Source organism: Enhydra lutris, unplaced genomic scaffold (assembly GCF_002288905.1).
Source record: "Enhydra lutris kenyoni isolate GAN:26980312 unplaced genomic scaffold, ASM228890v2 scaffoldscaffold8, whole genome shotgun sequence".
NCBI lineage: Eukaryota > Metazoa > Chordata > Mammalia > Carnivora > Mustelidae > Enhydra > Enhydra lutris.
In genome coordinates this window covers 15,993,324-16,000,163 of record NW_019154092.1, presented here as the reverse complement: position 1 = coordinate 16,000,163, position 6,840 = coordinate 15,993,324, and positions in this window count along the sequence as shown.

Below are 6,840 nucleotides of genomic sequence, written 5' to 3'. Positions count from 1 at the left end.
GAAGAATCCCAGGCCCCAGCTAGACATACTGAATCAGAATTTTCATTTTCACAAGATTCCCATGTGGTTCATTTACATGATAGAGTTTAAGAAGCACTGGTTTAAAAGTTTCCTTGACTGGCTACCTATAGTAGCCCCTCCCCTTTCAAATTACTTAAAATCACATTACCCCATTTTATTTCTTTGTAACAGCTTTCATTCTCAGATGTGTTCTTACTTATGTTTATTTGTGTATTGTCCTTTTCCTTCCCATTAGAATGCAACATGAACTCTCAGATAGCAGAAAGCCTCTGTTTTCTTCCTGTCATTTCCTCCATGTGTGGGACATAATCGGTGCCCAATACACATTTGCTGAATACGCTATTCTGAGAGCTGAGCTCACCGGAAACAAGGGAAGCATTATGCTGGATATAATGGAAATTTTAGAATGTATTTAGTATTTATATGCATCCTGATCAATAATTAAATTTATGCGGTACTTATCTGTACAGATAAATTCTGACTTGATAATGAGGTTAAGTGGGATATAATTTTTTCATACTGTATTCAAGCTTGATCTTTTTCATTAAAGATTTTGAAGTCTGAGTTCAGTACCTACTTTTGCTGCCTATATTATATGAGCCTAAAATAATTTTAGTTCAGTCTGAATTTTTTTAAGGAAGTTTTAAGTCTACCTTCCAGTTACATGTGTTCTATGGCTCAACACAATATTTTCATTTGTATTAACTAAAGGACACATTCAGCAACTCTGTAAGAGAGATAAGGTCGCTGTAATGTTTTATTTTACAGATTGATTCAACTCATTTATTATACTCAAACTATGATGAAGCTTGGTGACAATAAGTGAATATTAATCACAGAACTTTAGAACTGGGGTTTAGAACGGTTGAGATTATTTTTTCCATTATTTCTCATTTTTAGATGAGGACACAGATGTCTGGAGTGTATGAGTAGCAGAGATTTTGATGAAAACTGACCTCTCAAATCAGTGATCTTTATACTATACCACTGGTCCTTTCTGTCAGTGAGTTAGCCAACCTTTGCCTATAAAGGGAACAATTTTTTAAAAAGATTTTATTGATTTATTTGAGGGGGTTGGGGATGAAGGGCAGAGAGAGAAGCTGACTCTTCACTGAGCAGGGGGCCCAAAGGAGGACTTGATCTGGGACTCCAATGCACAACCCGAACCGAAGGCCAACGCCCAACCAACTGAGCCACACAGGCTCCCTAAAGGAAGCAATTTTTAAAAGAGAACTCTACTTCTCAAATTTAGCTTTGTAATATGAATCATGTCCTTTAAGTTTATTAAATAAATGGCTAAATGAACAAAAATAAAGAAGGAAGGAGAGAAAAAAGGAAGGGATGAAAGGGAGAAAGAAGGAAGGGAGGAAGGAAAGAAAGAAACCTAGTGAAATTGATTACTATTATAATCTACATAATCCACATAAATAATTTGGATTTTTTTTTTTAAGATTTTATTTATTTGACAGAGAGAGAGAGATCACAAGTAAGCAGAGAGGCAGGCAGAGAGAAGGAGGAAGCAGCCTCCCTGCTGAGCAGAGAGCCCAATGTGAGGCTCGATCCCAGGACCCTGAGATCATGACCTGAGCCAAAGGCAGAGGCTTAACCCACTGTACCACCCAGGCACCCCTAATTTGGATCTTTAATACTTGATCTTTTGCCTTTTACTTTTTTAAAAAAGATTTTATTTATTTATTTGACAGAGAGAAAGAGATCACAAGTAGGCAGAAAGGCAGTAAGAGAGAGAGAGGGAGAAGAAGACTGCCTGCCGAACAGAGAGCCCAAAGCGAAGCTCCATCCCAGGACACTGAGATCATGATCTGAGCTGAAGCCAGAGGCTTAACACACTGAGCCACGCAGACACCCTTTTATTTTACTTCTTTCATGCATTCCATCCTTGGGGTGTGTGTGTGTGTGTGTGTGTGTTGGTGTAGGAGAACATCTTCATGTTACTAGGGAGGGACTTCTACCAGGTTAACAGGCCTGCCTCCCACCCTCCCAAGCAAAAGTAGGTTATTTGATTCATGGAGAATCCACTAGTCCATGATCTCATCGGTTGTGAGAATGCATTAGGGATTCACTCTCTTTCCTTCCCTTTCTGAACTTACTGGTGCAAGTCAGCAAATCCCAGCTTGTGTAGAGGACACATGCAGGGCTCCCGGGTGGCACAACTGCAGGGGACCACTGACATAGTATCTTGGAATTGGGCTGCACACAGGAAACCGCACTAATGGCACAGGCTTCCTTGTCTGCTTTCTGCCAAGTAAGCGTCCCAATAGGAAGTCCAGAGGTTGTCTGGCTATGCCAGTGGCAGGCAGGATGGACAAATCCAATCTGGGGTGACTTTAGTATGGCCACATATTTATTATGGCCACATATCTAAGACACTCTGCCCAAGCCTGATCTTAGCAGTGTAGCTGACATTCTGAAGTCCATCTGTCTGACTCTTCAGCCTATGTCTTGGTTGATACTGAACACATCTTCTTGCTGTCCTTCTTAACTAAGATGACCTTGCTCCCTAGTTACCAAGTAGCTATTTGTAATATTTTATAGTTCACTTAATTCTTAAACATAATGACACCATAATTATAAAAGTAAAGGGGTTCGTATGAAATATTGCTTAATCTTAAGAACAAAATGGCAGCTGTGAAAACAGATGAAATAATTACAGGAAGAAACTTTTTGGAAGCTTCAGGATATTTTAAAAGTACTTAGTACTAGTTAGCAATAAACTTGTGCTCTCAAAAACTACACTTAAAGGGGGAACATGGATTACAGAGAGAAAACAAAACAAAACAAAACAAAAAACTGCCACTCTAGGATGAACCACTGGGCCTCCTAAACAACAGTTTTCTTTTTCAACAAAATTTGGGTTTGCCGAGAAAGAGTGTGCAGATGTCAGTCATGACTTCAAATGGTCCCAAACGTGGACAACAGCAAACTAATGTGCAAGGGCTCTCAGGGTCAGAGTAGCACTGGATAATTCCCTATGACTAACATTTCCAGAACTGTGCTCTTCTCTTCCTGAGAAAAACATCCAAAGCCCTGTTTCTTCCACTGGCCAAACAGTCACTTCTCAGGATAGGGCACATCTATTGACAGGTGTGGACTATAGTTGCTCAAAAGTGATGGGGCACCTGGGTGGCTCAGTGGGTTAAAGCTTCTGCCTTCAGCTAAGGTCAAGATCTCAGTATCCTGGGATCGAGCCCCACATTGGGCTCTCTGCTCAGCAGGGAGCCTGCTTCCCTTCCTCTCTCTGCCTGCCTCTCTGACCACTTGTGATCTCTGTCTGTCAAATGAATAAATTAAAAAATCTAAAAAAAAAAGTGACATTAGGCTACTTAACATAATAATATTTCAAGTTTTGCTTTGAGTTGATCTGTTTTCCAACAGAGGCTAAGAGGTTTCCAACTAAAACAGAATTAGCGGGTAATCAAGACCTCTGAAATAGGGCGTGGGCTGGACTTTGAGTGTGTCCTGTAATTGCCCATCCTGGTGCCCAAGTGGAACATAGATAAATCCAAACAGCAGTTTGCTCAAACACAAGGGCCAACTTCTAAGGGCCCTTGAGAGGTAGGTGGACCAGCTCAGAAGAGTCAGTGTGACCCACTTAGAAAGCACTAACCACATAATAAGTATTAACCAGCTAGTCCCTCAAAACTTTAAAGGCACCCATGATGATCTTGAGATTTCAGTAACCAGAGAGACCCAGACTATAACTGGCTATGGTGACCAAGAGTTCTCCAAATTGTTGTTAAACAAATCACTAGCTGAATTTTCGTTCAACCCATCAATTATCAAATTGTAGGGGGCCTGAAATACTATCTGTTGCATTATTTATATGCTAGATTTTATCATTTATCTACTTAAAATGTGTTTGCATATCATCAAAAAATGCCAGACATCAGACAGCTATATAAATAATCTTCAAATTGTTTTATCTAAGAGATTACTTGCTCAACTTCATATTATGGCTTACATTTCCAAAAAAATTTGTTTGGTCTACATAGGAATATACATATCATAAATTTCAATTTAAAAAAAATATTGAAAGCTTTAATGAATCCTATCAAAACATATTTTGTAGAGGAGAGAAGATCAAGATGACAGAGCAGGAAGATCCTGAACTCACCACCTCCCATGGACACACAAAAATTTCAGCTACATATAAAACAACTCTCTCTGAGAACAACGTGCAGACTAGTGGAATAGCTCTTATACACCTAAAGATATAAAGGAAAAGTTACAGCCACATCGAGACAGGTAGGAGGGACAGAGATGCTGTCTAGTCAGGACTCACACCCCTGGTATAGTGAGCCACGTGTGGGAGAAATGTCACAATGTGGAGGTCCTCCCTGAGGAGCAAGGGGTTCAAGCCTCACACTAGGCACCCCAGCTCTGGGGTCCTACACAGGGAAGATGAGCCATCATAACATCTGGCTTTGTAAATCAGTAGGGCTTAACTCCAGGAGAACTGAGCCTCCACTCTCAAAGGGCCTCTGCACAAACACACTCATTCTGAGACCCAGCACAGAGAGAGGAGTATGAAAAGCTCCCAAGCCATGTGCGAAAGAGATTTATTGCCTAGTTTTATGGCGTGTGAAAAAGGAACAGAAAGTTATAAGAACTTTCTCTGAAGATGGAAGTGCTCGCAGACACCATTTTCCTTAATCTCCTTCTACACTTGGCCTGGCACTGATGGATGACATTCTCATACTCCCCATCTACCTTACTACCACCACTCACCCTACCCAGATGTCCCCTGTGGACCTGTCCTGCCCAATTCATCCATTCCATTGAGTATGATGTTAGCTGTGGGTTTGTCATATATGACCTTCATTATGTTAAAGTATGTTCCCTCTATACCTGCTTTTTTGAGAGTTTTCGTCATAAATGGATGTTAAATTTTGTCCAATGCTTTTTCTGCATCTGTTGAGATGATCATATGATTTCTATCTGAATTTTGTTAATTTGGTATAATAATGCTGATTGATTTGCAGATATTGAACCATCCTTGCATCCTTGGAATAAATCCCACTTGATTGTGATGTGTCATCATTTTAATGTTTTTTTTTTAATTTGTTACTGAAGTTTACTTGATATATAGAGCTATATTAGTTTCATGTGTACAACATGGTGATTTGACAAATCTTTACAATACTCACACTCACCATGATAAGTATAGTCACCATATGTCTCCAAATGTTACTACAATAGTATTGACTATAATTCCTTATGCTGTACTTCTAATCTCTATGACTTATATATTTTATAAGTGGAAGTTTGTACCTCTTAATCCCATTCACCTATTCCTCCCATCTCCCTAGCCACCTCCCTTCTGGCAACCACCAGTTTGTTCTCTGTATTTAAGAGACTGTTTTTTGTTTGTTTGTTTGTTCATTTGTTTTGTTTTTTTGGATTCCACATGTAAGTAAAATCTCAATGGTGAAAAGCTGAAAGCTTTCCCTCTAAGATCAGGAACAAGACAAGGATGCCCACTTTTGCCACTTTTATCCCACATAGCCCTGGAAATCCTGGCCACAGCAATCAGACAAGAAAAAAATAAATAAAAGTCATCCAAATTAGTAAGGAAGAAATAAAACTGTCACTACTTAAAGATGACATGATACTATATATAGAAAACCCAAAGACTCCACCAAAAACCACCAGAACTAATAAATGAATTCAGTAAAGTTACGGATACAAAACCAATATACAACAATCTATTGCATTTCTATGCATTGATAATGAACTAGCAGAAAGAAAAATTCAGAAAATCTCATTTACATTGTGCATCAAAAAGAAGCAAATTCATAGAAATTTAACCAGAGGGGTGAAAGACCTGTACTCTGAAAACTATAAGGCATTGATGAAAGAAATTGAAGATGGCACAAATAAATATACCATGCTCAAGGGCTGGAAGAATTAATACTGTTAAAATGTTCATATTACCCAAAGCAATCTACAGCTTCAATACAATTCCTACAAAAACACCAATAGCATTTCTCACAGAACTAGAACAAATGATCCTACAAATGATCCTAAATGGAACCACAAAGACGCTGAATAGCCAAAGCAATCTTGAAAAAGAAGAACAAAGCTGGAGGCATCAGCTTGGTTGATTTCAAGCTATACTATGAAGCTAAAGTAATCAAAACAGTGTGGTATTGGGGCACATGTGTGGCTCAGTGGGTTGAGCCTTTGCCTTCAGATCAGGTCATGGTCTCAGGATTGGGGATCAAGCCCCGCATTGGGCTTCCTGCTCAGTGGGGAGCCTGCTTCTCCCTCTCTCTCTGCCTGCCTCTCTGCCCACTTGTGATCTCTCTCTGTCAAATAAATAAATAAAATCTTAAAACAAAACAGTGTGGTATTGGCACAAAAACAGATATACATATCAATGGAAATGAATACAGAGCCAAGAAATAAGTATATGATCAATTAATCTACAACAGAGGAGGCAAGAAAATTCAATGGGGCAAAAATAAAGTCTTTAACAAATGGTGTTGGATAAACTAGACAGCTAAATGCAAAAGAATGAAACCAGACCACTTCCTTACACTATACACAAAAATAAACTCAAAATGTATTAAAGACCTAAATGTAAGACCCCAAACCATAAAACTCCTAAAAGAAAAGAGAGTTTGTAAATTCCTGGACATTGGTCATAACAATATTTTTTTGGATCTATCCCCTCAGGAAAGGGCAATAGCAAAAACAAACAAGTGAGCCTACATCAAACTAAAAAGGGTTTGCACAACAAAGGAACTATAAAAAAAAAAAAACTAAAAGGGAACCTACTGAATGGAAGAAGATATTTGC